The following is a 22,225-nucleotide window of genomic DNA, read 5'->3' on the forward strand; positions in this document are numbered from 1 at the left end:
GGGAGGGGGCACGAGGAGTGGCATATAATAGTATGCATGAGAAGCCCTGACTGTGTGGGGTGAGTTGGATAGGAAGCTTCTCAGCTTTTCTCTGGATGAGATGATGGCTGGGGTGGGCTCAGAGGAAGTGGTTGTACCGGCATTATGACAGAGACTTCAGTGCAGTAGCAGCTAGAGGTCAAGAGCACAAAGGTGGGTGGGAATTGGGCTGTGCCACTCATAGGTGAGTCGCTTAATCTTTCTGGAGGTCCATTTCTTAGTGTGCCTTAAAGACAGAGATTGTAATACTTGGGTATAAGGCTGAGTATATGTGGAACATTTTGCCTAAGGCCAGGTGTGTGAGAGGACCTCCATCCAATGGGACTTTTTAGGAGTGGGCTCTTGCCACATCCCTGTGCCACATGAAGACTAGGGTCCTACTATCTTGGGAGTTCCTACCTGTAATCCCCGCATTTGGGAGGCTGGGATGGGAGAATCATGAATTCCAGGCTAGTCTGGGCTACAGAGCAAGATCTTGTCTTAAAATTAAACCAAACCAAACCAAACCGAACCCCCAGCTTGTCCTGGAGTTTGGAGCTCTCCCTATGGGGCACAAAGGGGGCCTCTCTGGGGTAGAGCTTTGAGCACAGTCCTGGCTGCTGTCTTGGGACTGGGGTGCCCTCATGACAGTAGTCTGTGCCAGAGCCGTGTCTCACAGGAGGGCAGTTTTGGACGGAAAGGCCCTGCTGTAGCACTGTTGTGTGTGGTGCTAGCATACAGATGGTACTCAGAAGTATGCAGAATGAATGACTGAAAATGCCGGCAAAGCCAGCTCTGGTGTGGTGGCACCTCTTCTCTCCTCCCTCCTGTGCCTGCCCACCAACCCTCCCCCACCCCTACTTCCTGTTCCCTGCTTAGTCCAACTAGCTTCACACTGCCACAGCACTCAGGTTGCTCCTAACCCTGAACACAGGCTCTTCCCCAGCCTGAGTCTGTCTGCGCATCTGGAAGAAGAGTGTGATGGGCTGAGCTCCAGCCTCTGTTCCCAGGGCACGGGGTGATGTCGTAAGGTGGAGGTGGGTGTGATGCAAGTTTCCTGCAAGCACACATGCACACCGCGTGAAGGCTTGGCAAAGTGGTCTGCCTGACATCCCCTCTGACGGCCAGGGGTCCTCAGAGTCAAGGGTGCTGTGAGACGTGGGGCCTCCTGGGTGCTGTGTGGTTCCTTGTTGCTCCCCCGGGGAGCTGGGGTCTATGGCTGTAAGGATGGGCGACCATCCAACTGTGTCCGCTGAGCTGGGACTACCCATGAACTTTGTGTGTGACCTTTGGGGAGGGGGGACCACAGCCCCAGAGTGCTCATTCATGTAATGCTCACTGGTGTGAGGGAGGGCATGAACACCTTGAGGAGCCCGTGAGGGAACAGGGCCATAAGCGCTGAGAATGGAAAACCGTTGCAGCAGAGTGACCTCCCCACATTGCCACAACCTGAGTGATGGGTGGCTCCCTGGGAGTGAGCGGCCCCCTGTATCTGCCACCTGACTCCCCTCTTGGGTGGCATTTCAGAGGAATGGGTTCTCCTGTCTGCAGCTAAAGGAGGCAGTGTGGGGACCAGGAGGACATCAAGTCCCATGAATCCCAGGACCAGGCAATCCCCACCCTGGAGGAAGTGGCCACTGAGACCCAGGCTGGAACATTGTGGTTAGCACCCGATACCAGTTGAGTGGTTTTCCAGCTTGAGAAGACCTGCCAGGGAGAGGGAGGACAGCCCCACCTGCCCACTGCCTGCCCAGTGAGATGTTCTGGCTGCAGCCAGCTGGTGACTCATTCCCCCAGAGAGTCACCAGCAACTCCCCCAGGCACCCAGGCCTCTGCTGCAGACTGGAGTGGCCAGAGGGCCTGGGTGTCTCAGAAAACTTGTGCAGAGCCATGTCCCTAGCAAGCTGCAGAGGGAGGCCCTCTGTGTGAGGCAGGGGTCACATGGAGGACTTCTGTGTGAGGAGGCAGGGGTCGCAGCCACTCTTTTGCCCCTTCTCCTGGCTCCTGAAACTTTCGTCCTTACCTCTGGCCATGGAAAAGGCTCCAACCCCAGATTACATAATGAGCCCCAAATCCCTCACAAGTGAGCAGGCCAGCCAGTGGGTAGACTCCAGAGTCCCCATTCCACAATGCCCTCTCCAGGCCAGGAGGGGAGTAGATGGCACTTGCCCACCCCTGGACTGGCTGGGCTGCCTGAGAGGGGTGGGAGGCTCTCTCCAGGGAAATGAATTCTTGGCCTGAGCCCAGATGCCAGCCTGCCCAGCTCTGCTCCAGGGTAACACTGGGTGCACACACAGCCCCATTGTACACTCGGGCCTGTGCCTGCTGTGGGCCTGGCACCGTCTCTATCAACAGCAATGACTCCATCAGTTCTTTAGCAGCCCCCACCAGGGCCTGAGCCCTTGATCCCCCAGTGAGCAGGAAGGAGGGGACTGGTGATTAGAGAAGAGTCCTGGGGAGGGACAGGGACCACTTGGGCAGCTGAGAGAGATAAGAGCAGGTATTCTTAGCCTCACTCACAGATGAGGAAACTGAGGCATGGAGGAGCCTCACAGCTAGGAAACAGCAGTGCTCAGGTTGGAACCCAGTCCGCCTGAGCCCAGAGCTGATGCTTGGAGCCACTTACCTGCCCTCTAGCCTCCAGGCCAGGTTCTGGAGTGAGGCAGGCTTCTTTCTGGAAAATATGTGTCCTGGGGTAGAAGGGGCTTGAGAATAGTAGGTCTGGAGCCCCATGTGCTGTGCAAAGCAAGGTAGCTGATGTCCAAGGAGGGTGCTGGAGGGCAGGCTCTGCCTCACTTTCCCTGCTCTACCTGCACCATACATTCCCTGTACCTTCTGGGAAGGGATAGGAATGTAGAGGTGAGGTGTTACCAGGGGCTGGGCCTAGCTCCCTTTCCTGAGAGCCAAGGCTGCCAAGGAAGCCCCATTCACCAACCCAGGCCCTGCTGGGAGACAGGGAGTGCTACTTCTTGACACTTCTATTCTGAGCGTGTGGCCTGAGTTGTCCCACCTCTTCAGGTTTCCAGCCTGAAGGGGCCTCTGAGACGGGAGCCACCCTCAAAGTGGGAGGGTCCCGCCTCTGCCTCATGCTGAAGTCCACAGGCCAAGGAGAGGGCACCCAGATGTGACCTTTGTGGCATCTGCCCCATTTTTTTACTTTTCAGGTTGGATCTACTCTAAGAATCCTGATTCCTTGGGCTGGGTAGAGCAAGGCCTCTCCTCTCTCATGGCCCACCCTTCTTGCTCCCTGTCCATTTGGCCATGAGGCCTGGCTCCCTCCTTCAGCACCACCCCAGACCTCTTAGCAAAGTGATATGGCATTCTACAGTGACCATGAGATTGTGAAATGCCAGGACTGGGTCATGGGGACAGGAGGGAGATAGAAGCTGGAAGGAGACACCAAGGCGGGATCTTTCATACCCACCCTGGAGCCTTGTCTCCTGCTTGGGCTAATCTTCCTCCATTTATACCTTTCCCTCCCATCAGTCAACACATCTTTGCCTGAGGCCACAGGTGTGGGCATGCTAAACCCAGATGTGTGCACATGGCAGAGCCCAGAGGGTTCACATCTGAGCACCCACTACCTATAAGCCTGTGGGAAGTGGGGAATGGGAAACTCACACATTAGCTACAAGACCAGACAAGAACCTCTCAGTGCCTCAGTTTCTCATTTGCAAAATGACTAATCTAATGCCCTATTTCCCAGTAGTATCAGGAAAGACCCATGAATGAATACATGCTGAAGCCCTTAGAATCCATTCTTGACAAATGGCAAAATGCCATTTGTGGTAGGAGTGACAGCGGGAGTGTTGTAGTAAAAGTACTATGTGTAATATCAGTTAGTGATGCTTTTCCAAACTAGGGCAGAGCTCAGGGATTGAACCTGGGGCCTCACGCATGCTAGACAAGCAAGCAGTCTCCACCAAGCCAGGCCTGGTAGAGGCTGTCCTATCCCTATCCCTGTGTTCCTGTGTCAGGCGCAGATCCTGGCTTGGAGAAGATTTTAAGTTATTGCTCTAAAGTGATGATCAGAGGAGGGTCAAATCAGGGTGGGCTGCCTACAGGAGAAGGAGAACCTGGAGTAGGGATTCTAGAGGATAAGGAGGCTGGACAATCTAGGGAGAGGAACTGGGGAGTATCTGAAGGCCCAGATTATTGTGTTGGAGTAAGAGTGAGGAGGCCCACTCAGCTGCACTCAGGTTCTGATTGGGAGGGGGAAAAAATTTTGGACACTTTGAAGGCCCATTTCAGGAGTTTGGCCTTTTATCAAGAAAACAGTGGGGAGCCATGGTTGTTATGGAGCAGGAGAATGACCTTTTTGTAAGTAAAATAAAATTATTTTATTTCAGTTCCCTTGATCCCTCAGGACTATTTTCTTTCTTCACTTCTCCAAAGACAATAAATCTTTCCCTTTGCTCCTCTACCTCTTCTACTTGAGGCTTACCCCCACACAAAAATACTCCCATTCACCCCATCCCCAAATACCCACACTCCATCCTTGGCTCCTTCTCAGTTGCCTGGGCCTTTCTCCCTGCCCTGTTTCATTGGCTTCTTCTTTCTTCTCCCTGGATCCTGATCCACCTTCCCTGGGACAGGAGTTCGGTGGAGCTGGGCTTTAGGGGAGGAGGTACTGACATGTGATCACACAGTGGGAACTAGTGTGATGGTAATAGGGCCTGGTAGATCACCCCTCTTCTAACATTGTCTTGTTCATCCTTCAAGGAGTGACCCTCCCCCCAGGTGGCTCAGGCTTATTGGAAGCATCTTACTAGGTCGGGCACTGGTGGCTGATGCCTGTAATCCCAGCTACTCAGGAGGCAGAGATCAGGAGGATTGCTGTTTGAAGCCAACCCAGGCAAATAGTTCTTGAGACCCTATCTCGAAAAAACCCTTCACCAAAAAAAAGGGGGCTGGTGGAGTGGTGCAATGTGTAGGCCCTGAGTTCAAATCTGGTACTACCAAAAAAAGAAAAAAACCCAGAAGCATCTTACTTTGCACTTGTCTTCCTGATGAATGAACATATAGATTTCCATATAAATAAATTAGGGATCTCATTTTCTGGTTTGTAAATTTAGTGGAAAGGGATATTGAATGAGATGTGAACCACTACTGTGTCTCTTCTTTCTACTTTTAACCATCCATTATTCCATCCATCCATCCATCCATCTGTGCATGCATCCGTTATGTAGAGTGTACACTCATCCACTGATTAGATCCATTTATCCATCCACTACATTCATTTCTCAAATATTTATTGAACACTGGTTTTGTGTCAGGCACTAGATTAGATCCTTTATACTTAGTCTTTACAGAAATACTCATTTTACACTAGGATACTTGAGACTCCATAAATTAAGAAAATTGATGATGAAAAAAAATTGATGAAAGTCACATAGCTAGTAAGTGACAGGTTCAAGATTCAGCTCTACCTGCTTCAAAACACAATGCTCTCAGTGTTGAATCAAATTGTGACCTCAGTGCCTCCTCCTGAGTGTAAAACGCGACAGCTGTGTTATCTAACGAACAGAATGCTGGAGTTCTGTTCTACTCTAGTATCTGTCTGGAGGTGGAAGGCAATGCTGACCTTCTTGTCCTATTGCCATTTGCCAGCAGTAACCTAATGTGGCTGTCCCCACTCCTAGCCTGGATGTTTCTACTCTCAACCCTGACAAATGCTCGTTTCTTCTCTCCACCTTCCCATCTCTGCTTCTGAGGGCAAGTTTACCTCCCCACAGGTAGGAAAGTTCTAGGTCCACATGTGGCCAGTGCATCCAGCTTGACCAGTCTTCTGCAGTGACTGGTTGTTACATGCCTGCCTCTCAGCTTCCCCCCAGGGTGGTCCAACTCCGTTACACCGGCCCTTCTCTCTAGGCTTTAGAGTTAGCTGCTCAATTTCAGGTCACATCTGCCTCCTCAGGCATGTTGGCTGATGCAAGGGAGGCTCCCCCAGGGAGCACCAGATAGAGTGGGATTTGTGAGACAGGAAAGGGAAGAAAGCTATTAAAATGCATGTTAAGGAGCAGGGGACTTTGGAGGGGGTGCCCTTAGCTTCATCTCACTAGGCCTCATAGAACATTTTGTAGAGTTACCCAGCAGAGGGAATGCGGTCTTCGGCTAGAGTGTGGGGCAGGGTGCCGGCTCCATTGGCTCTGGCACAGATGTAGGTGTTGGCACAATGTAGGTGCCCAGATGGACAGGCTCAAGTGACCCAGAGGATGGGGCTGTGGTCCTGACTACTGTCTCACCAAGCCCAGGCCTGGTGCTCTTCTCAGCCCTCTTTCCACACACAGCCCCTTCTATCTATGTCTAAGAGGTCCCCTTTCCCACTGGGCCAGTCATTGTGTTCAAAAGATACTTAAGGAGAATCTAGTAGGTGCCTTGGATCAAAAAAAGGGTCCCTTTGGTGCATGATTGTCCTGCTTACCACCTGCCAGACACTGGCTAGCCCTGTTCAGTCCTCAGTTGAGCCCTCTGTGCCACATCCTCTCCTAGAAGGAGGTAAGGGCATGCTGGGTGGCACACAGCCTGCAGCCATTGGCCCCTCCCTATCTGTCATCCTGACACTGACTGCAGCCATCCTTCTGACTTCCTTTCCTTTCCCTTTCTCTCCTCCCTCTTCCCCTGGCCCCCCACGTGGCTTCCCATTAGTCATTTGGGAGTTGAGCTTCCTGGTATGTCATTGGAACGCAATTCACAGGGAATTAGAGGGTCAGTTTTGCAAGAACACCCCTGTTTGTCCCGGGCGAAACCTCTGGCAGTGCCTGCTTCTTGGAGAGGGGCCTCGTCCCTCTGACTCCACCTGTGCCCACCCTGCACTTGATAGAGTTGAGGGAAGGGCAAGAGTTAGAAGTGGGAAGTAGTGTGTAGGGAAGCCCCTGGCATGTGGTTGGGCAAGAGATGAGCCAGGGCTGGGCAGGATGGGACCTGGCCATGTGTTCCCACTGGACAGGCACACCCGATGAGGAAAGGAGGCTTTGCCTCCTTTCTCCAGCTGCCGCTACGGCCATTCTCTTGATGTTTTCACTTCCAATCTGTGTTTGGTCAGAGTGTGTATGCCAGGGTACTGGCCATCGTTAGCACCTGTGACATTGTTCCCTGCTTACTAAGAGCATCTGCTCCCATGTGGTGGGCAGAGCGCACACCCACTGCCAGCACGTCTCCCCATGTCACTTGCATAGAAAGGTGGCTGCATTTTTTCCAGGCCTGGGATGGAGGCGGTGTGCCCAGGGTTGTGAGGTGGGGCTTATGGTGGGTGGGGTTTTCTGTTCCTGTCTCAGGTTTGCGCTTAAGCATCTTCCATCCAGTGAGGAGGGATAAGGCAGCTGCTACTGGAGTTTCACCACTGTTGGGGAAAGTGGAGCAGCTGGGCGCCTTGGAGCTGGGGAGGCAGAAGGGCATGGAGATGAAGATAATTACAGGGGGAGAGCAGGGTTGATGCTCTACCCCCATCCCAACACTCAGTCCAGGGCACTAAATTCCTTTCTGTCCTGGTAAGGGCAAAGGGCTTCTTGTGGTGGGTAAGAACAAAAAGATAGGGGCGAAAGTGTCTGTGAATTTTGAAAAAACAAAGATCTTTGTGTCCCTCTCCTACCTATGCGTGGCGGGGGGAAAAGGCTGCAGGTGGCTAGACAGGATGGAATATTGGAACGTTGTTCTAAGAGGTCATTTCTCCTCAGCAGGGGGAGACGGTGGCTTTTAGGACAAGTGTCCTCTGCTTTCCCTGGCTAATGGGGTAGAGAGGCCAATGTAGCATTCCTAGGCAGGACAGGAGCAAGACTTGAGTGCTGGGTCTGGCAGCTGACATCTCTGGGGAGCCCAGAGTGGGCTAGCTTGGGACAGCACCGGCAAGGCAGCCCCCGCGCTATTCCTTGTGTTCACAGAAGCTGGCTCTTGGGCAGGGGGGAGGAGGGGAGGCTCTATGGTGTAGGGGCATGGAGTGAGGGGAAAACAGCCCCTCAGCTGGGAGTTCTGGGCCACTGCCTGTGGTTGTCCGGTGGCCTCAGCCCGCGCTGGCCGCCCTGTCCTGCCTCCACCAGGCGTGAGTCAGATCGAAAGCAGAAGCTGCCAGAGACTGCGCTGGGTGAAGTGAGGCAGAACCAACTGTGCTATTTTGGAACCTGGTTAATTCCCCCTCCTGTCCCTCCACCTCCCCTTTCTCAGAGCTCCCACCCCCTCCTCGTCTCCAGCACTTTGGTTTTCTCAAGGGAACAGTTGGGATGGGACTTGATTTCCCCTGGCATATATGTGGAGTGAGGAGCTAAAAACTCCCCTTGCTGGATCTCCTGCCTGGCTGAGAGGTGCTGGCTTCTGAGGGGCAGTCCTGGGTGGATGTTGCGGGGGGGGCATAGCGCCCCCTCCTGATGGGAGTTGGCAGCAGGGTAATGATGGCTGTCTCCCAGCACAGCTCTTCTGGTCCTGGCACCCATCTCCTCTGCCCATCTTTCGCCACTCTCAGGCCAGCTGTCAGCTGTCTCTCCCAGGGAGTGAGTTGATGAGAGCTTCAGGTGGGAGCCTCTCCCAGCAATGAATCTCAGAGGGCTGGGAGGAATTTCTGGACCCAGAGGGAGATATTTTGGGACTGAGGGCCTTTCTAGAACCTGTGTAATCACACACTCTGCTGACCCCCACCCCCACCCCAGTCAATGCTCTTTCTTGAGCATACTAGGCCTGCCTGGGGTTCTGCCCATACTATTGGATTTCTAGGGGGCCCATGTGAGCTGGGGGCCCAGGAGTCCAGCCTGCAGTGTCAAAAGAGGTCAGTGGGACATGCTTTCTGAGATGGAGATGGGGGCGTTGGAGGTAAGAGCTGTCACTTATCCATGGACAGGATGGATAAGGGGTCCCTGCCTCTCCTGAATCTGTGTAGTTGGGAACAGGGTGGGCTTTGCCCTCGTCCTGTAGACTGTCACAGCCTCCACTGTGTGTGGCTATCTCTCAGAGGACCCTGGGGTCAGAGCACCACTCTGCTGTTCACTCTCTAACATCCTGGTATGGTGTCTGCTGTGTTCTGGGGAAGAGAGGCCGTCACATAGTCGAACAATTAAAATATGGGTCCTTGCCAACCCTAGGCGAATGGGACTTGGGTTTCCCATTGCTCAAATGGGGCTGGAGGGTAGGCAGGTGGGGACAAGGCAGTGTGGAGGAAAGCGTGGGATCCGAGTCCTGCTGTGGGGACTCAGTGCCCACAGCCTCTGTGTGCCCAGGCACACTCTGTCCTCATGGGTGCCAGCCCTCTGATGGAGCTGTTCATCAGGAGGCAAGTCCTGGGATAGCATGCATGGGACACAGAGTGAGTCTGTGTGTGCTGTGCTGTGTGTGTAAGAGACGGTGCGTGTGTGAGTGAGTGTCACACACGGTCTGTCTGGGCCGATTTTCCATGGTTAAATTCTCAGCTTCCAGACCATTTCCCAATAGACATGAACTGTGGCCTTCCTTAGCCTCTGACTGAGCAAAGCAGTCTGCAGTCCTGTGCTCTGGTCTCTACCTTGACTCCTGGACCTGAAAGTCAGGGCTGTTTGCTCAAGCTTAGAAGGGCCCTGCCTGCCCTTTAAAGTATCTCTCTCCTCCTAGACCTGTGTTCTCCCTGCTCTTTCCTCCCTCCTATCACCAGTTTTTAAGCTTGGAACCAGGTGCCCAAGTTCCCAGGAGGCAACAAGTAAAGTTTCTTTCCCATGCTCACAGATCTCTCCCAGGGTGAGTTAGTCCAGTGCAGCTTCTGACTCTGTGGGGCTGGGCTGGACTGGGGTCTGAGAGTCTGTGTCTCTAACCAGCGATAGACTTGAAAGGCTCCCTGTCATCTAAATTCCAATCAGATGGACAAGGGTACCCCGGCAGAGAGCTAGCACTTGCAGACCACTCTCGCATGGGCCAGGCACATCACCCCCTTCATTCAGCTCCTTTTGCCTCCTTACCTGTGCAGAGGAAGATGGCATTACTCCCATCTGTTATACAGATGGGGAAACCGAGGCTCTGAGGAGTTAAGCACCTGCCCACTGTCACATAGCTGGTAAGATGCAAAACCAGATTTGACATTTGGTCCTGAACACGTGAGTGCTTCCCTGAACCAGGAGCCATCTCGCAGCCTACAATGCAGCTGGAGGCAGAGTCACATGCAGCTGTCAGGCCTGCAGTGCGGGGGGAGGTGGGGAAGGGGTTATGTGTTCCTTGGGTGGGACAGGGCCTTTGAGGGGATGGAGGGGCTGAATGGACAACAGTTCTGGAGGCAAGAGTTGAGGGGGGCTGGTCTCCTGCCCCTGCCTGCCTAGCCAAGGGCCCCTCCACTACTGAGCTTAAGATCCCCACACCTGCCTCCTCAGGCATTTTCCAGACAGACTCCCTGCAGGAGTGCCAGACAACAATGGGGCCTGTGTGATTATACAGATAGTAGTTGACTGTGCAGACACCAAGACCAGGTGCTGACCTTGGGCAAGTTTTCAGCCTCTCTGGGCCTCAGTTGCCCCTCTGTAAAATGGGGGGTCTATTAGTACCTCTCTTACAGATAGGTGGGGTTGTTGGTGGATTACATCAGTAATATACATCAAGTCAGAACAACTCCTGGTACATAGTTAGCTCTCGGTATGTGGAATGATTAATGCCTTTGGTTTGGACCCTGAAGCCAATCAGCCACCCTCTGGAACTACATTCAGTTGTCTGTGCTCATAGGTGTTCTCCCTTCTGTTCACCTCCCCCTGCCCCAATGTCTAATTTGTTTAGCAGAACCTGGATCTGCAGTTATTAAGGGCTACTTCTGAAGTACTCAAAGGCAAAGGCAGATTAGACTTGTTAAAACAAAGCCAGAGCCGGACACCAGGTGGCTCACGCCTGCAATCCTAGGTACTTGGGGAGGCTGAGACCTGGAGGATCATGGTTCAAAACCAGCCAGGGCAAATAGTCCAGGAAACCCCCCCCCACCTCCAAAATAACCACAGCAAAATGGCCTTGAGATGTGGCTCACATCTCAGTATCAGTAGACTGACTGCTTTGCAAGTGCAAAACCCTGAGCTCAAACCCCAGTCTTACCAAAAACAAAACAAACAACAACAAAAACCAAAACCAGGCAGTAATTCTTTGCATCAAACAAGTCACTGGTAGCCTGGAGAGGCTGGGCTGGGGATAGAGGCTGCTGGCCATGAAGGAGAGGAAAGCCCCTGGGAGCAGGGATAGGATCCAGGCACTGCTGAGGTTGGGAGTGTCCTGTGGGTTGTGGGTGCTCTATGAACCCAGCCCTTAGGGCAGAGAGGGCAGGACAGGGTGGTTTAGGTATGGTGACCCTGAGGGCCATTAGTAGCCAGCTCACAAGGACAGATACAGGGAGGCCTGGGCCTGTGGCTGGGTTTGGAGCCAGAACTCCAGATCCAACCAGATGCCACTTTGTGTGCCCAGCTGTGTGTTCCTTTGTGAGCCTGTCCCACATTCACACAAGGAGCCTTCCCAGCCCTAAACAGTTGGCATTAAGAGGCTAGGGCCAGACTCCTCCCCTCAGAGGATGGGAGACATGCTTGCTCCCTGAGGGTCCTATAGTTCTAGAGAAGGGGTTCCAGAGTGTTGGGAAGTGACAGCGGAAGGCAGTCCTGACTCTTCCCCTCCCAGTCCTGTGAACTGACCTCTTGGGGACCTGGCCTTGCACAGAAGCTCAGCATACTGGACAGGGCTGGAGGGAGCCTGCGGGAGGCCCTCTCCAGCCCATTATCAACAAGGCGCCCAAGGCCCAGAGAAGGCGGTACTGCCTGAGGTCACACAGCTGGGTGGTATTGCTCACCTAGTACAGTTCTCCAACCCTACTCTGGCTGTGGGCCTGTGGAGTGAGGGGAGTCCTTGCAGAGGTGACTCACTCCAGAGGGTTCAAGCTGCCCAGCTCCAAATTCATAGCCGCATGAAAAGACCCAGGAAGCAGAGTCTTGGGCCTCATCTTCCTGGGGCAGGGGTGGGGGTGGTTAGTTACCGTGTGGCCTGACCTGTCATTCATGAACACTTAACACCTCTTTTTCATTACAGGGGCCAGGGGTGGGTGCTTTGGTGTGACTCACATGAGTCATGGGGCACTTGCATTCCCAGTCTCTGACCCCCTCCCCTGCCCTCAGGAATCTTTCCTGCCCAAGGAGCCACCTGTGAGCCCCATCCCTCCCCTCCCCTCCACACTCTTCCGCTCTTCACCCTGCAATCGATCCAGTGCCAGGTCTCTGACCCACGTACTCGCATTTCTGTCTGACAGCTTGACATATTCTCCCAGGCCCCTCGGGGCCCGCGTGAGGTCCATATACATAGTCCCCAGGCTCCTGGGGTGGAACCTCTTGGCCGTTTAGCAAAAAAGTGTCTGCAGGTGGAGTTGACCTATGTCCAGAGATATCTGGGAGGGTTGAGGGGTGCTCAGGTCTCTCTGGGACTCTCTGTAGTGTTCACTGAGGGTGGCATGGCATGGGGGGAGTGGGCAGGACTCTGTTCTGGAGCGAGATGTGGCTATACACTTGGGAGAGACCTGGGCGCAAATCTCCACTTCACCGTGTTCTCGAGGCATGACTTTGGGCAGATCATTTAGCTTTGTGGTCTCAGGTTCCTCCTCTGCCAGTGTTACTATTTGTCTCAAGGCATTTGTGGCAGATGCATGGGTGTAACGTGGGTCATGTGTTTAGTGCAGTGCCTGGCACTTAGTAGGGTCTCTGGAAGTGTTTGCGTGTTAGATCATTGGACAAGCACAGCCAAAGTCTCCGCATCTGTCCTGGGGAGTCTGATGGGTGGGTTGGGGTGGAGGTGGTTTTACTGGAAGCTTCCCTGTGGCTGGGGAGCCTGATAGGTGTCCAGGAAACAATTAGAGAACAAAGTAGGTAGACACTCAGGCAAGACCTAGTTGGACACTATCCAGGTTTGAGTGGATAGAGAGCCCAGGAGGAGTGCAAGGATCAGGGGAAGGAGAGAGTTCGGTCTCCTGGCTCCAACCCAGCCCAGGAGAAAGGTAGTTGACTGCTAGGGGGTGGGTGGGTGACTCAGTGTGTGTGTGTGTGAAAGAGATGGAGACAGGCAGGCAGGCAGAGAGACAGAGGGTCTGCATGGGGGCTGGGCTGGATCCAGGCAAAGGTGGAGCACTCCTAGGACCTTCCTGGTCTCTGCCCTTCCATGTGCTGGTCTCAGCTACGTGTTCTTCCCCTCCCCACCCCGCCTCCCTCCTGTCCTTCCCAGCGATAGTTCTCCTGGGGAGTGCCTAATGCAAGGATCCGGCTGGTCCCCACAGGACAGAACGGGCGCCTCCCTAGGCTGGAATTGCCTTTGAAGCTGCTCCCTGTGCTGCATGGTTGTCCCAGCTTGCCTGGGGCCGAGAGACAGGCTGGTCAGGCGGGTGGTGCTGGCTCCCACCCTTTCCCCTGGCTCCCACCCTTTCCCGTGAGACATGAGCTGGGCCTGGGGGTTGATGGGCCTGAGCTGTGGGAACTGGAGGCCACTAAGCTGGCCAGGAGCTCTTCCACAGCACCCCCCCACACACCATGCGCCTCTTGCCTTGCCTTTCCCTCCTACCCTCCCGCAGGTGCTCAGAGATTTAAAAACAAGCCTCACACTGCCCTCCACCCACCCAGGCCCTGCAGCCTTCTGAAGTGAAGTGGATGCTCTGTGTGGCTCCAGAGAGGCAGCACTCTGTGTGGGTACCGAGGGTGTCCTGGGCTTGATGTCACTTTCCTGCATGCATGCACATTCCCCTCTTGGAGCCTTGGCTTCCTTGTGTCAGGCACTATTTGTTTCTGGGCCCTCAATCAGCACAAGCAGGGGCTGGATGAGCACACTAAGTGTTCCCACGGTTACAATGTAGAAGCCCAGGTTCAGCGTGGGTCCCTAGTGCTGATCCTGGGGGTCCTCCGTGGAGATGTGGGTGGTGACTGCACGGGGTGGGGCGCACATCTGTAAAAATTCGCCCACTATACCCTTCCAGTCTGTCGTTTTGCTGGGATTAATTGGGCCTGAACAAAAAGGATGAATTAAAATGTTTAAAACATATGCTACTGATGTCATTTCTGCTTCCGGGACCAAGGACCTTCCAACCGAGCAGTGCACACTTACCAGGTGACTTCGACTTGCTGCTTTTAGCATCAGAAGTAGTAGCTCTGATGCTGCCTTCATAACCTCTAGGGAGCCACTAGGCCACATGATATAACAGTAACCAGCATTGCGAAGTGTCCCGGTTTGTGGGGCACCGTGCTAAGTGCCCCACTACTCAGCATCCTAAGAACCCAGAGCTAGGCATGATGTCCCTCACTGCCTCTCCCAGATCCTCTGCAGTCAATCACATGATGTACGAGCCATGGAAGGAAAATCTTTAAAACCCAAGGCTTTGTGAAAAGAAACAGAGGTGTCAGTAAGGGGAAAAGCTGGCTTGAGGCCTTTCACAGGCTGCTCTGTGCCTGCCTGCAGCCCCATGGGTGGTGTGAGTGGATGGGTGACCGGATGGGACTCTTTTCCCAGAAGAAACTTAAGAGGAGCAGGAAGAGGGGGCTCATGCAGGGCCATCTCCTATGGGCCTCAATAGAGTGACAGTGGACAGTGACTGTGCCCACGCTTTCACCCTTGCAGAGCACTTCCACACCCAGCATCTCCACATAGGGTGCAACAGCTCTGTGGAAGAGATGGTCCTGGCTGGCAAGCCCCACTGATGACTGATGGAGAGACTGAGGCCAGGTTCCCACAGCATCTCAAAGGCAGGACTAGGTAATTTGGAGTGGCCTTGTCCTAAGGCCTGGGGGCTGTGTGGACATTCTTATTGTCTCTTAGTTCATCCAGCCTCCCTCAGCCATCTCTGCTGTCAGAGGGGCTCAGAGAAGATGGAAGAAACCCCAAGCCTGGAATTTCTCCCTCCCTTCCCTTCCCAAGGCCAAAAGCTCTAATTGGTCACGGGTCTGCCTCCTGCCTCAGCACCCACTCAGAAGGCCTTCCTCCAGCACCAGTTTATTTCCCCAGGACTGACTGGGTAGCTCTCGCACAAGGGACAGTTTTGTAACAAACTCTATTAGAAGAAAAGGTCTTCCGACCACAGAGGCACAGAACGTAACAAATGGCTTAAACAGGCGTCTTCGAGCTGGGCTTGCACACTTTGTTGTTCCAGCCGCCAGACATGCTTTTCTGGGAATACAGGAAATTATCTCTGCTCTTTAAGGAAGGGAAGTTTTTCTTCTGCGTTTAGGGATTCTGGACTGTTCCACCATCCTGAGCACCCTCTGGGCCCTGGGCTGGATGAAAGAACTCAGCTGCTAAAACCCTTTGATGGCTGGGGACTTTTTCAAGGGAATCCCTAAACTCAAATGTAGCAACCCTTGGTCCAAGCGCAGGCCCAAGGCTGCACTCTCAGCCCCAGGGTTAAGGTCAGACTGCCAGGATCCAGCCTTCCAGTTGTTAGCTGTGTGACTTCTAGTGAGCCTTTCTGTGTTTCCTCATCTGTGAAGAACGGACAGCAGTGGTACTTGTGTCTTGAAGGAATAAAGTTTTGCACCACACCCATCACCTACTAGGTACCAAAGAAGCATTGGCTGACACACAAAAAAAATGTAAGAGCAATATACATTTTCGTGATAGAAAAAGAAGATTCCAGCTGGGCACTCGTGGCTCATGCCTATAATCCTACTCAGGAGGCAAAGATCAGGAGGATTGCAGTTCGAAGCCAGTCCAGGCAAATAGTTCATAAGATCCTACCTTGAAAAAACCCATCACACACACAAAAAAGGTCTGGTGATGGAGTGGCTCAAGGTGAAGGCCCTGAGTTCAAGCCCCAGTACTGTAAAAAACAAACCACCTCCAAATGATTAACACACACACACACACACACACCACAGCACTCATCACTGAATCATCCAAAGAAGTCAGCAATAATTTTTTTTCTCCTACACATATTTTTTACGTGGTGGTAATTAGATATATATAAACTTGCATCTTACTTTTTGTCACTTGGCATATCCCCATGCTGTTTGTGGTGAACATGACACTCCATCAGGAGGGACACACTGTAATTTATTTAACTGACCTACTGCTGAACGTGGATACTGCTTTTGATTTTTCTCTAATGTGTAGTATGTCTTTGTGCGTACAGGTGTGTTCTGCATTTAGGATGACTTCCTTAGACTAGTGAACATTTTTTAAGGCTTGAACACATATTGTCAAATTGTTTATTATTTTTTTATTTAGTGGGATGGTACTAGGGTTTGAACTTAGGGCCTCACATTTTCTATGTAAGTGTTGTACCACTTGAGCCATGCCTCCAGCCCTTTCTGCTTTGGTTATTTTTCAAATAGGGTTTTGTGGTTTTGCCCAGGGCTCTCCTGGACTGTGATTCTCCTCCTTATGCCTCACACGTAGCTGGGATGACAGGTGCTCATCACCACTCCTGGCTTGTTGGTTGAGATGGGGGGGTCTCACTAACTTTTTGCCTTGGCTAGTCTTGGACCATGATCCTTTCGCTCTCTACCTCTCAAATTGCTGGGATTACAGGTGTAAGCCACCATGCTCGGCCTACCAAATTTCTTTTTCAAAGAGGTTGTATCAAGGTATGAACTGGCAGTCGTGTTAAAAGTCCCTAGTAGCAAAGGTATTGTAAAGTCACAGACACAATGGGTGGAGGGGGGACACAATTGGTAAAGGTAATTTGTTTACCTTCTCTTTTAAACTGTTTAAGGTCTATCTTCATTCTTATGTAACTTTTTAAAGTACACCTGGGTGTGGCTCAAGTGGTAGAGTGCCTGCCTAGCAACTGTGAGGGCCTGAGTTCAAACCCCAGTATCACCAAAAAAAAAAAAAAAAGTAATTGTTATGGCTGGTGGAGTGGCTCAAGCAGTAAAAGTAAAACAGTTGTTAAGGGAGCAGCTGGAAAAATGATTACAAACAACACATTCTTGTCTCACCAACACCTGCAACAAATTACAGAACATTCCTGGTCCCCCACCTGCCAAGCCGTCCAAGTCCTCCCTCCCAGGCACTCCCCCTCAAGGCTAACCAGGGTCCTGACTTCTAACACAGTATATTTCTTTGGCCTGTTTTTGAACTTTATATACATAGTGTTCTAGGCATGTTTTCTGTCTGGCTTCTGTTACAACATGCTATCTGTGAGAGCCATGAGTGGTGTCTGTAACCATAGCTGGCTGCTCTCATTGCTCAGTGGCGTTCTGGGAAAGACTGTCACTCCTTCATCCATTTTTCTTGTGAATATTCTAGTTGACATCCTTTTGTGAACACATGGATACTCTTCTGTCAACCCACACGGACTCTGGGGTGGAGTCCCCCAGGCAATGGTGTATATGTGTTCTCAGTTTCCTGCTCCAGTTTTTAAACTGGATCACTTGCAAGGCAGAAAAATCCAGGAAGCTGGGCATGGTGGTGGCTGCCTGTAATCCCGGCACTCGGGAGGCTGAGGCAGGAGGATGGTGAATTCAAGACCAGCCTGGGTTACATAGCAAGATTCTGTCTCAAAAAAAAAAAAGAATCCCTGGAACAGTTCAGGCCCCGTAAGTGACAAAGGGGACCTATCTCAGTTAAAAGCAGTTTGAAGACACTGTACTGCATGAAGATGGAGTCTCTCCAAAGGGTCGTGTCGGGCCTTGAACCCTGGCTCCCTGCCTCTGGTGGCTGCTCAGTATCCTCTCCTGGGCTGACCTAAGAGCTATGGTACTGAGTGGGATAGGGCTTGGGCTAGGCCGGGTGAGCTGGGGAGACCCCTTCCCCTCGGAGATGCGTCTTAAACATGGATTAGAAACGGTTGGGCCCCTGCAAGCCCCAGAAGCTGGTCCTGGATTCAAAGACAAGTGGCTGGGTGCCATGCCTGCAATCCTATCTACTCAGGAGACAGAGATTGGAAGGATTGAGATTCAAAGCCAGCCCGGCAAATAGTTCACGTACCCTATTAGAAAAAAACTCATCATACACAAAAAAGGGCTGGTGGAGTGGCTCAAGGTGTAGGGCCTGAGGTTAAGGCCCAGTACTGCAAAAAAAAAAAAAAAAAAATAGCCACACCTGTTCACATTGGACTAGGCAGGTGCTTCATAAGTGGAAAGAAACTATCCAAACTCAGCCCCACTCACTACCCCTTCTTTCCCCTCCCCTCCCCAGAGGTGACCACTCTGAACAGTTTAGGGTGCTGGGGGAGCCCCAAATAGTAATTAAAGAACAGGACCATGAGCCAGGTCCCTACCCTTCAGTGTGTCAGCCATGTAACTTTGGGCAACTCACTTCACCTCTCTGTGCCTCGGTTTCCTTCCTGAAAAATGGAGACCATGATAGTGCTCTCCTTAAAGGGTTGTTGTGAAAATAGATGGCACTTGAAAAGCACGTGACCAGCTGTGACCTGTGGGGAACATTCAGTAAGCACGCAGCTCCCAGTGTGATACTTCTAATCCTTTCTACACATAGACCCATCTTCTGCTGGAATGGGCTCAGGCTGTACCTTTTAATCTGCACTTTGCTCTTTCCACTCAAGGCTCTATCTTTTTTTCCCATACCAGAGACTTCCCTGTTCTGGGGACTTCTTTTCTCTTGGTTTTTTACTCGTGTAGTCTGGTGGTTTCTCCTGGTTCCATCCCTGTCTACTTTCCTTAGGAAAGGTCTGGTCAGCTTGCTAATATTAAGGTGAGATGACTGATGGGGGAAGCCCACCCACAGGCTGGATGAAGCCTTGACCAGTGGGTTAGTGAGTGGGCTGAATGCCTGAGGGCCTGCAGGGTTACTTCCACGTGTCTCTGCGCCCAGCGGCCCCACAAGGCTTTATTTTACAGAGATGAGGAACGTGGAGCACAGAGAGGCTAAGTGGCTTTCCAACGTCACCCAGCCACCTTGGGCAGAGTCTGTGGGCCTGGAATCTCATTTGCCATGAGTAAGCCGCGACTCAGCTTTGGGCTAAGGCAGAGTCAGCTGAGAGGGTCTGGGCATGCAGCCGCAGGAAGTAGCTGGTGGGTGCTGGAGTGCAGATGGGACAGTCATGCCATGGGAGGGGTAAGAACTTTAGGGCCACAGACCCCTCCCCTCAGGAGGAGGTGGTACCCAGTGTGGGGGTGGGAGAAACTTTTTAACCTCAGGGCTGTGTGTTTCTGAATGTGCACACAGCGGCCATCTCTAGGCTTAGAGGGTCAGATGGAGGGGAGTGGTCAGGCACCCAGACCTCCCATGTTCCTTTTCTCCATTCTTCCTGTCTAGACAATGCGGGGGAAGCTGCAAGCACAAGTGGCCCCTCAACTTGGAGAGTAAGCAGGTGGGCTGGGAGGGGAATTATGTCCCTGGTCTCTCCTGGCCCACCTCATCTGCCCTGGGATCCCCTGGGGACCCTGCCTTCACTTCATACCCACCCATCCAGAGCAGGTTTCCAGCAGTCAGGGCTGGAACTGGGCATGGGTGGGAAGAAGGCTGGAGCTTGGCTGTAGGAGGAGCGGCAGCCCTGATTGCTGGGCAGTGGGAGTAGGAAGGTAGCACTCTGTCTGCTTCCTGCACAGCCTGCACATCCTGGCGTATGTGCAACCCCTTGCTTCTCACAGTTCTCCCCTGTCCTCCCCAGGAGGCTCTGGGCCGAGGGTAGGACTCCTGCGTCCATTGTACAGATGAAGCAGCTGAGGCCGACACAGCCAAGGAGAGGTTGAGCAGAACCCAGCACAGTTCCTGGGCCAGCTGGCCCCCCAGGCCCTGCTGGACACCCAGCCCTTTGTCAGGGAACAAGGGCCTCCTTCTCCCCAGTCCTCCTGAGTTGGCTGGCACGGCCAGGCCCGCTGTCCTTAGGGGGAGTGTTGCCGGGCTGTCTGGGAGGGTGTGTGGGCTGCAGCTGGTCAGACTCAGGGTCTGTAGGCCAGTGTGTGTGGTAGCTTGTGTGGGTGTGGAGACAGGGCTGGTCCTCTGTAGGAGGTCAGGGCCTTGGTGGCGGGGGTGGGGGGGGTGGGGTGGGGTGAGGGGGGGACTGTGCGGCTGCAGCTGGCGGCTGGTGCAGGACAGGGAGACAAGGGGTATCTTCTGCACCTGGGTGTGGGGCTGCCCTGTTGACCGCCTTCACTGATTGCCTAGGAGGCTGAGAAGGAAGGGGAGATGAGGACCCCTTTGTATTCAGGCCTCAAGGGTGGACAGAGATTTCCTTGGGAAGCCACCCCAGGTAGTAGAAGGAGCCTCAGTTGAGGGTCATGTGGCTTGGGCTCCATTCCTGGATCAAGCAGTCATGAAGCCAGGGCCAGGCTCCTCCCACCCCTTGGAGACCCTGCCTTGCCATCCCTGTGCCTCTATTTCTCCTTCTCTGTGGAAAGATGATAATACCCTAGGCCACTTCATAGGGCAGATTTAGGGGTCCACAGTAAAGGTTCACACAAATGCTAGTCCCTGGTGTTTCTTTTCTGTGGTCCAGTGATTTTCACTGAACATTTGCCCACACTTTCTGCTGAGGCTGACTTGGTCCAATGTCTGCATCACCACTTTCTTTGTCACTCCTAGAGGTCTGGGGCTCAGAGCTGTGGGACAGAGTTCTTGCTCTGTCTACACAGGTCAGCTCATCCACCATGCTAGACCTTATCTGTGTCTCACCTACTCAGCCCACCAGGTGCTATGCACTGTGCAGGACTCATGACTTTCATTTAATGCACTCACCAATCTTCTGAGGTAGAAGCTTTACAGGTGAGGAAACTGAGGCTCAGAGAGATTAAGTGACTTGCCGAAGCTCATAGAGCAACGCAGTGGCCACACAGGGATCTAAGCCCACGTCTGCCCTGTCCAAGGCTCTTGCTTAACCATGCTGTCCTATGCCTCTTGCAAAATCCTGGTCTGTACCAGTACCCTCATGGAACTGGGGGGTGCCCCCAGGGCCCTGCACCTCTCCCAAAGCCTCAGCCCATCCCAGCTGGGAGGAACCTGAGAAGCCACTGGGTCCAGCATAAGGAGAAGGAGGCTCAGTAAGGGGAAGGGACTTGCCCAGAGTCACTGGGTGAGCTGGGGACAGAGTGAACCCTGCCACAGAACTCATTCTGTCTTGTCCACCTACCTTCCAGACTATGCTTGGGGCCTCAGCCACACCTGTCCCACAGATGTCAGGGCTGATGTTCTGGGTGGTGGGAGCCCCCTCCAGGTCCTGGCAGCACCAGGTGCCCTGAAGTGGCCCTTTCCACATAGGGCTACTTTCCATAAAGGTCTGTGAGCCTGCCTTTCTTGTTTTCTGGATTGTAGACCCTGGGAACTCAGGGACTACAGTGTGTCCCCAGTCCCTGGTTCAGAAATAATATTCATTCTCTTCACACATTGACTTAGCATCTGCCATATCCCAGTGGCTAGAGGCCGAAGGTACAGCAGTAAACAAACAGATGAGATGCCTGCCCTTAGGGGATTTTGCATTCCTAGTAAGTAAGGGACAGACAACGAATAAAATCACTAAGCAAAAATGCACAGTATTTAAGATGGCGATAAGTGATAATGGAGAAAAAAATAAGGGGGAAGGGGTCCTAGGGAATGAGGGGGTGGGGAGGTAGAGTTTGCAATTTTAGTAGAGTGGCCATAGAATGTCACTGCAGGTGACATTTGAGTCTTGGAGGTGAAGGGGTAAGCCATGAAGGTAGGAGCATTCCAGGGGGAGGGAACAGCAAGTGCAAAGGCCCTGAGGTGAAAGCATGCCTGGGGTGTTTGAGGGATTGCAAAGACTGGAGGTGTGGCTAGAATAGATGGCACAAGAGGGAGAAGAGGACGGTGATGTCTGAGGGAACAGGAGGTGCTGGCAGGCCATAGAGGGTCTTCTGGCTGTGTTAGGACATCAGATTTTTCTTGAGTGATGTGGGAGCTCTAGAGTTCTGAGCAGAGGGCAGGGCAGGACAAGAACTGAGCTCGGGGTTAGCAGGATCCATGCACCACAGAGCTGTGAGTAGAGCAAGGTGGGGAGACTCTGAGCATCCGAAGGCTCCCAGGTCCTTGGAGAAGGCGTGGTTCGGGAAGGGACAGCAGAAGTGGCAACAGAGAAGGATGTAGTTGAGGCCAGATCGTACAGGGTCAGGATGCAGATGTGACAGGCAGCTTGACTCCAAGCGTGAGGGGGCAACAGCAAGGGATGAAGGAAGACTGAATCTTCTATTCTAGTCTAGGAACCAGGAATTTGGACTCATGGCTCAGCTTGATCACCAGCTTGCTCAGTGGCCTTGGGCAAATCCTTTCTCTTCTGTGGACTCAGTTTCTTCTCCTGTACATTGGGAGGACTGCAACTTGTGCCAGGCTCTCCCTAAGACCTTGGGCTGTGAGGAGGACA

The 22,225-nt window shown here is 52.9% G+C and overlaps 1 protein-coding gene across 2 annotated transcripts in view; it reads left to right on the top strand.

Annotated features, from left to right (window-relative positions):
• The window catches only part of Tfeb (transcription factor EB), a 48,783-nt gene that overhangs the window by 20,071 nt on the left and 6,487 nt on the right, over positions 1-22,225 (top strand). The window lies entirely within an intron of this gene.

This window comes from Castor canadensis, chromosome 8 (genome assembly GCF_047511655.1).
Source record: "Castor canadensis chromosome 8, mCasCan1.hap1v2, whole genome shotgun sequence".
In the NCBI taxonomy this organism is placed as follows: Eukaryota; Metazoa; Chordata; class Mammalia; order Rodentia; family Castoridae; genus Castor; species Castor canadensis.